The sequence below is a fragment of the Eulemur rufifrons genome, unplaced genomic scaffold, assembly GCF_041146395.1.
Source record: "Eulemur rufifrons isolate Redbay unplaced genomic scaffold, OSU_ERuf_1 scaffold_43, whole genome shotgun sequence".
NCBI lineage: Eukaryota > Metazoa > Chordata > Mammalia > Primates > Lemuridae > Eulemur > Eulemur rufifrons.
Window position 1 is genome coordinate 430,164 of NW_027182825.1, and position 8,455 is coordinate 438,618.

At 37.0% G+C, this 8,455-nt stretch overlaps 1 long non-coding RNA gene across 2 annotated transcripts; it reads left to right on the forward strand.

Annotated features, from left to right (window-relative positions):
• Positions 1 to 7: 7 nt before the first annotated feature.
• On the forward strand, positions 8 to 8,080 carry LOC138379511 (uncharacterized). Of its 2 annotated transcripts, none has more exons than XR_011232226.1 (3): positions 8 to 207; positions 2,494 to 2,649; positions 7,601 to 8,080. It is a non-coding gene; the product is annotated as an uncharacterized lncRNA (long non-coding RNA). The 2 variants fall into 2 exon arrangements; XR_011232227.1 differs by having other exon boundaries at positions 7,654 to 8,080.
• Positions 8,081 to 8,455: the final 375 nt, after the last annotated feature.

The following is an 8,455-nucleotide window of genomic DNA, read 5'->3' on the forward strand; positions in this document are numbered from 1 at the left end:
TGCTATTTGCTAAAAGCCCCTGAACACTATCCTCCACCCCCTCCCTTGAAGAGTTTGCAATCTGTAGAAGAAACAAGGCAGGGACATGTACTTTTCCACTAAAAGGGAATTACGATTTTTTTTTTAAACCACACTAACAGTTTAAAAAAGAAAGAAAGAAAAAACCTCAAATGACGAAAGTTGAAACTCACTGGCCGGTCTAGAAAGGTAAGAAGCTCGTTGTGCTCCTGACAAACTATTTGAGTTTAGGTTTTATTCTTTCTGTGTCTTTAACTCTTGTTTCCATAGGCTGTGAATTTCTAAGAGGCTGACTTAGGGGAAAGAACTGAGGACTGGAAAAGTTCATTTAATGTGTTGATACTTTCATTAGCTGAAAGAGAAATCTCCTTTTTTTTTTTTTTTTTTTACCATATACAATTACTTTATTCTTGAAAGATCAAAGAAAATGTCCAGTTTCAAAAGAAAGCACACCCCTGTTAAACTCTCTTATCTTTCTCACGGCTTACAGCAGTCTGGCTGTGTGCCAAGATTTATACACCAGCTTGAAACTTGGACATCCATGTTAAAACTTTGAAAACATTACTTGAATTACAACTACATAAGAAGTTTAAATGAAATTCTAAGTGAGCCCAACTATCACAGATCCTGAATTTCAGGATCATTAGGAGAATCGTGCAGGTCAGTCACCACTGCAAAACCATCGGTCCTCAAAGTTATGGCGTGAGCAATGAATGACCTCATCCTTTCTTCTTTACCACCGAACTGGTTCAAACTGAGTAAGCAAGGAGCCTATGCAGAGGCACAAAGAACTTATCTCCAACACTGAGCTATTCTAAATACAGAATCTCTTTCCCCAAAATAGTGCTTGGTTTTCCTTTGTCTTAAACACAGTATTTTCCCCTTCCTCTCCCCAATCTGAGGGGGATACATTCCAAGTCCCCTACTGGATGCTGGAAACCACAGGTAGTACTGAACCCTCTATATGCTATGCAAGAATTTCTTTTTCCTTTGTCACAGTTTTACTGAGGAAGACTTTCACTTAACGTAGATCTTAGCAACCTCAGCATATAATTTTTTTCTTTCCTTATTAAGTCTAGAACGTTCATTTTTCTGCCTAAAGGAAGTACTTTACAGTTTCTCATTGGCATATCGAATTGCCAGCATCACTATTCTTGAGTTTGGGGACCACTATTATGTAGTATTTACTTCATTCTACTATTAAGTCTATTAAGTAAAATAAGAGTTACTTGAACACAAACACCGTGGAACCAGGACAGAGGATTTGATCTGATCGTGGAGATGGTTACTAAGTGCCTAATAGGCTGGTAGCATGTGTAGCAGAGACGCACTGGACCAAAGGATGATTCACCTACTGTGTGGGGTGGTGAGAGATTTCAGTACAGAAAGAACAGTGTGCAATTTCAGATTTACGAGTTGTTTATTTCTGGAATTTTCCATTTAATATTTTTGGACCATGGATGACCACAGGTAACTGAAACTGTGGAAAGTGAAACCCTGGATAAGGGGGGACAACTGTATGTATCGTAGTAGGTACTAACATTTTCTTTAAAAGTGGTTTCAGTCCTTTTCCGTTTTGATACAGGGAATGTAAATAATTGTCCGCTATCCCTCAACAATAATGTGAAGCAAAGCACTTAGTAATTGTTCATAGTTTAGAGGAGTCAAAAAATCTACTGATTTAAAAAAATTATTAATATTTAGAAAGTAATTTGTCAATATTCATAAAAACTGAAGACACATATGCTTTTTATGCCAGCAATTGTACTTTTAAGAATTTATGTATGGATATATTTGAAAAAGTGTGTATATATTAAATGTTTACATGAGTATACATACACATATACAACACTATTAATTCCAGCATTCTTTACAAGAATAAATGACTGGAAACACATTAAATGGCAGTAAATAATGGGACTAGCTAAATGGATGACATTACATTCATACCCAATGGAACACTACGTAGCCAGTAAAAGTAATGATATAGCTCTTTATGTGTACTTTTGAAAGCTAGTCATGATATCTATTAACTAAAGGAAACCTAAGGTGCAGAATTGTGTGCATATTGGTATTTTCAAAAGATATTTATATGTGTGGATATGCGTATATAATTTCTGGAAAGATACACAGATATGCCAGTTTTTTGCAGAGTGAGCACTGAATTAGATAATAGATCTTTTATTGAATATTATTTTATAGTTATTAATATTGTAACCATGCAAATATTAAGTAGTTTCTTTCAATTTAGAGAAACTAGTCAATAGATAAGAATGGTAAATAAAAATGAGTCTACTTATTCAAGATTTGTTTTGGTTAACCAGTTGTGAACTAGTATAGAATATTTTTTTAAATTGCTAAACTATGAGGACACGTGGCTGTATCTAATATGACCCAGAGTTAAGGAAGGTATGTTTTAACTGGTTTTGTTTTTAGTGGTGAGCTAATATTGCACATGTTAATATTTACTTGAAGGGAAGGATGCTATCAAGAGGAAGAAGGGACATGATCAATGAAAGCCTCTGATGAGACAAAAGGGAATTGGTCCAAGAGTACAGAGGAGGCATCAGCCTTTCAGAGTTGTGCTTCTGATTGTTGCCGTGGCTGTCTTTGTTGCCATCACCATTGCAGGTAATATTTATCAAATATTTACTAAATGCCAGGCTCTCTGCTATATGCTCTATATCCATTTTTTCATTTAAATTGTCAAAATTGTTCATCAAGAAATAGTGACTGAGCTCCTGCTATGTGCCAGATATGGTTCCGATGAGTACTGAGAAGAAAACTAAAGCCAAATCAGGAAAGAGAAGAGAGGGGGAGGGGGAGCCAGGAGTAGGGGTGCTAGTTTCTTGGGAAACACATTCTTGTGGGATGAAGCAGACAATACAGAATAAATGAGTAAAATAATTCATGGTGGGAGGAGGGGACACTCTAGATGGGAAGTTCAAGAAAGGCCTGGGGAGGTGAACTTTGAGGTAAAACTTACGTGATGAGGATAAGAGACAGGGTGTACCAGACAGAGGGTGAACCCATGGTTGTCTGAGTTTGTCATGTGTCTGAGACACAGAAGGAAGGCCCCTGTGGCTGGAGCATTTGGGGCAATGGAGAGAGGTGGGTGGGGCCAGATCCTGCGGGGACTTGTGGGCTGTGATAAAACATTTGGATCTTATTCTCATGGTGAGAGGAAGCCTGGGGAGGGTTTTAAGCAAGAGAGTAAAAAGGGATTTATTAATTCCTTCAAACAAGAATTTCTTTATTTCACTATGAAAACAGAAGCTTGCAGAAGAGACTCTGCGCTAGCTCCTGTCAACCTATCTGTCCACCTACCTGTGCCTGTGCCCACATACCTGCCTTCCCGGTTGTATCTAGATGAACAACCGTTCTCCCCTCTGAAGATCTCTCCACGTGTACACTAGATTCTTTCCCCTTCTTAGTCCTCTCTGTTCTGCCTCGGCATCTTCTCCTGCTCTAATAAGCCAGTCTCAGCAGCAAACATATGGCGTAATTTCTCCCATCTTAGATATCTAATAGGTACTCTAAACTTAAAATGTCCAACACTGATTCATAATCTCCTTCTCACCAACTGCTTTCTCAGCAGTTTTCTGCATCTCAATTGAGGGCGCGTCCATCATCCTTCCAGGTATCCAGTCATGCTGCTCAACTTCTCCTTTTCTCTCAAAGTCTGCATTCAATGTACCTGAAAATTCTGTGGGGCTACCGTGAGAATATTCCAGAATATGACCATTTGTCACAACTTATGCTAGCCACCTGGTCCAGAATGCCATCATCTGACACTGAACTCATCTCTGTTTCTACCTTTTCCCACCTCCACTGCCAGTCTATTCTCAACCTAGCAATTTGAGGGAGCCTTTAAAAAATGTAAGTTGGGTCATACCTCTCCTCTCTGAAGACCCCCAAAGCCTCCCCTGTACCCTCTGATTCTCTAAGAATAAAACACAAATCTTTCATTTGTCTCCCAAGCCTTATGTGATCTTGTTCCTTATCAGTACTCTGGCCTTACACACCAGCCACACTGGCCTCTTGGCAGTTTTTTTCCCTTTTAATTTCTCCTCTCTCTTGAAGAATAATTTTGCCAGATATATAACTCTATGTTGGTGGGTTTTTTTTTTCAATACTTTAAATATTTCACTCCACTCATTTTTGCTTGCATGGTTTCTAACAAAGTAGTCAGCTGTAATTTTTTTTTATTTTCTTTTAGAAATATATGTATATTTTCAAAAATAGAGATGGGGTCTCGCTGTGTTGCCCAGGCTAGTCTCAAACTCCTGGCCACAAAAGTGATCCTCCCACGTCAGCCTTCCAAAGTGCTGGGAAGTGTGAGCCACTGCACCTGGCCTGGCATTTTCTTGAATCCTCTACAGACTCCCTCTTAAGGCCTTGTGCTGGCTGTTCTTTCTGGCTGGTAGGCACTTACCCCGATACCCATGTGTCCTCCTTCCCATTGAATCCAATATCTGGTTAAATGTCATTCTCTCAAAGCTTTCTCTGCATAAAACAGCAACTCACTTGTCTGTTACTTCTGTTCCTTTGACCTTCTCCTTTTTAAATATCACTTATAACTTTTAGACATTGTATGTATGTATTAATTTTTGTGTATGTTATCTGCCTCCTCTCACTACAGTGTCAACTCTATGAGGTCAGTGACAGTTTTGTTTACTCCTTATCCACTGCACCTAGAAAGATGCTTGGCACAGAATAAACATTCAATTAAAATATTGCTTATTCCATCACTCAATAAATACTTATTGCCACAATTTCTGGAAAGATATATAGAATGTATCTAGCTTCCTTTGGCGAGAAGGACTGAGTTGGAAATAGATTTACCTTTCATTGTACACTATTTCATAATTAATATTTTAACCATATAAAATTAGTTTCTCTCAACTTAAAAAAAATAGTTAATAGATAAAAACAGGATATAAAATAGAGTGTACTCATTCAAGATTTGTTTTGTTATCCAAATGTGAGCTAGTATACACTACTCTTTTTGTGGCTATATTGTGAAGATGTTGGGCTGTAGCTAATAAGGTAATCTAGAGTTAAGGAAGGTATGCTTTAATTTAAATTGAGAGGTCACGGCATGCACAAAGATTACATAACTTATCTGAAGTTATGTAATTTCTGGAAAGAGATGCTTAACATTTGGATGCATAAAACTTCTCTGGTAGGTAATTATTAGTAAAGTTTTTACTGATTAACTCTTTTCTTACTTGAAAGATTAATGAATGTGTATGATCAAAAAGTTCAAGTTTTACAATAAGATCCACAGTGAAAAATAAATCTCATATTTAACCCCTAAGGTGCCAGTTTGCCTCCCTGTAGGCAACTGTGTCATTTCCTAAAGGGTTCTCCTCAAAATAATGTACAGATATGCACATATATGCATCTTTTTCTATATTTTGTATATTTTTACATAAATAGGTACCTGTTATACATACTGTAGTACACTTTGCTTAAAATGTGATCTTTATTTTAATATTTTCATTTTATTTATTAAAATAAATATAATTTATTAAATTTTATTAAAATTTTAATGCTTTCATTCAGTTCAAGAAGGAAAAGTGAATTTCTGAGGCGTGTTAATCGCACACACTTCCGTGTTGATGTTCCAACTGCTGGTTTTTCCCCACAAACGGTATTACTTATGCTGAAGCTGTAGAGGGCAGTGTAGTCCTTTCAAAAACATGGTGTATCCTTGGATAGTGTTTTGAAGATTGTGAATATGGTGCAAATTTTAGAATTTGGAGAAGCTCCTGGTACTAAAAAAATGCATCAGTTCAAATTATTCACCCATGCTCTTTTATGCATTTTGCATAAAATTATTTGCAATATGTTTATGTTACCTATCATGCTATCACCTTCCATAGGAGTAATCTTTGCTTAATAGATACAATGCTTATTTCAAAGGTCATTTTTAGCTCCAATAAGTGTATGATGTCTTCATTAAAAAAAACTTGAATTGTTAAGACAGTAGATTTTTCCTGTTCTCACCACAAAAAAGTATATGAGGTAATGCATATGTTAGTTTGGTTTAGCCATTCCACAACATACACATATTGTAAAACATTATGTTGTACACCGTAAATGAATGCAATTTTGCCAACTAAAAAAATAAATAATAACATTTAAAAAACAAATTTCAAATTGAGGATGGGTGAGTGTCAAATTGAATATGGATGCGTGAGGGGGTAAGAAAGGTGATCATCGTTACAGAAAACATCTAAGGTAGTCACAACGTGGCAGAGAATGATGGCAGTCCACCGAATCCATTCTCTTTCTGGCAAGAAACCAAGACTGCATCGTTAGCCTGTCTTGCTGTTAGTGTCTTGCAGTGAGGGGCCACCGCTAGGCCTAGATAAGAAAAACTTCACAGGTGCATTTTTCCTCACTTGTCATTGGTCAGCATCTTTTCCTCTTTTCCTCTTTGATGACTCCAAACCTTCACCACTCTCCTCAAGCCCAGGTTTCCTTCTCATTTTTACTGAGAACGCAGGGTCATCAGGCAAGATGTCTCCACTCCTAACTCTCCAACCCTACCTCTTGCACCCCTGCAGACCTACATCCCCACCAATTCTTCCCTCTTGTCACGCACTTGCGGAGTGAAGTATTCATTGTGTTTGAAGTGCGTCCTTCCTCTTATACCCTTGGTTCCTTCCTCTACAGTTTCCTCCAGGATCCTGATCCAGCCATTATTTGCTCTCTATTTCAGAAAAATGCTAGAAAACAACAAAAATGAAAAATAATTTGTAATTCCACTACTTTAAAACAATTATCTAAAGTTGTTAAGTGAACATTTGTTCTATCACCGGCTCATCAAATTCCATCTTCCCAAAGGTGACCTATGTTAAGTTCCTTTGTGACATTTTCTTGAGTATATGCAGGAAATCTATTTGTATAAATAACTACACACTTTTATGTTTCCAAGAATGGAGTCATTATGTGCTTACTGAGCTAAAATTTGGCTTTTACACTACCAAGTCAATATGTTGATTTGTCTTTTATATTGGTTGCATAATACTCAATTATATGGTGGCATTGTAGTTTATTCAGTCATTTCTTTATGTATATTTAGATTGTTTCCAATTTTTCAATGTTGCTTATAATACAAAAATCCAGCTGCACATATATACCCTTATATACTTAGGCTTTTATTTTCATGACCTAGATTGCTAGAAGTTGAAATGCTGATGCAAATGTTGTGCTTGTTTTGAATTATAGCAAGTACTACTAAGTTACTTCTCAAATAATTTGTTCAAAGTATACTACAAGCAACAGTATGTAAATATCCACTTCCCCATTTCTTCACCATCACTAGATATTATCAATATTTTCAGTTTTTGTCAATTTTAAGAGGAAAAAAGATATTTATTATTATTTTAATTTGTGTTAGCTTTGTGAAAAAGTAATTGTGTTTTTAGCATTGCTAACATTTGCCGTTTGATATTGGAATACATTCTTAAATAAATGTGGTTATGTTATATATTATTTTAATCTACATTTCTCACTTTATGATTTTTTGCTAAGGACTTAGTATCTGCTGTTTATTTTATATTTATTTTAGACAATGGAAATGATGTTATACAAAAAGGAAATTCAAATGATTTTATTACTCAGGATCACAATGGGTCATAAAGCAGTAGAGACAACTCGCAACATCAACAACGCATTTGGCCCAGAAACTGCTAAGGAATGTACAGTGCAGTGGTGGTTTAAGAAGTTTTGCAAGGAGAGGAGAGCCCTGAAGAAGAGGAGCGCAGTGGCCGACCATCAGAAGTTGACAACAAACAATTGAGAGCAATCATTGAAGCTGATCCTCTTACAAATACAAGAGAAGTTGCCAAATAACTCAATGTTGAGCATTCATTCTGTGGTCATTTGGCATTTGAAACAAATTGGAAAGGTGAAAAAGCTCAGTAAGTGGGTGCCTCATGAGCTGTCTCAAAATCAAAAAAAATCATCATTTTGAAGTGTCATCTCTTATTGTGCACAAAAACAATGAAACCCAACATTTCTAATGAAATTACAATAAAATAAAATAGAGCTCAGAAAAAAAAAATAAAGTACTATGTAGTGAGACCGATCCTAAGAACACGGGCGCGGGGAAGGAAGTCACTACCACGGTATAAAATTGTATAAACGTTACCCGTTTCTGTGTGCGTGCGTTTTCTGAGAAATGACCCCCTTTTGCTATGGGGCCGGGACTGGAGTCCCAGTTTGGGACCATAGGATTCCCCGCACTCGACTCCTGACTGATTCGACCTAGGGTTAGCTCTGTGTAAACACTCTTTAGACGTGGGTGTTTTATGGATTTCTGTCCTTCGGGAGAAACGACTGGCCCGGGTACAGGAGTGAGTGAATGTACCGACCGTCTTCTCCCATCTCTCTCTCTCTCTCTCTCTCTCTCTCCCTCCCACAC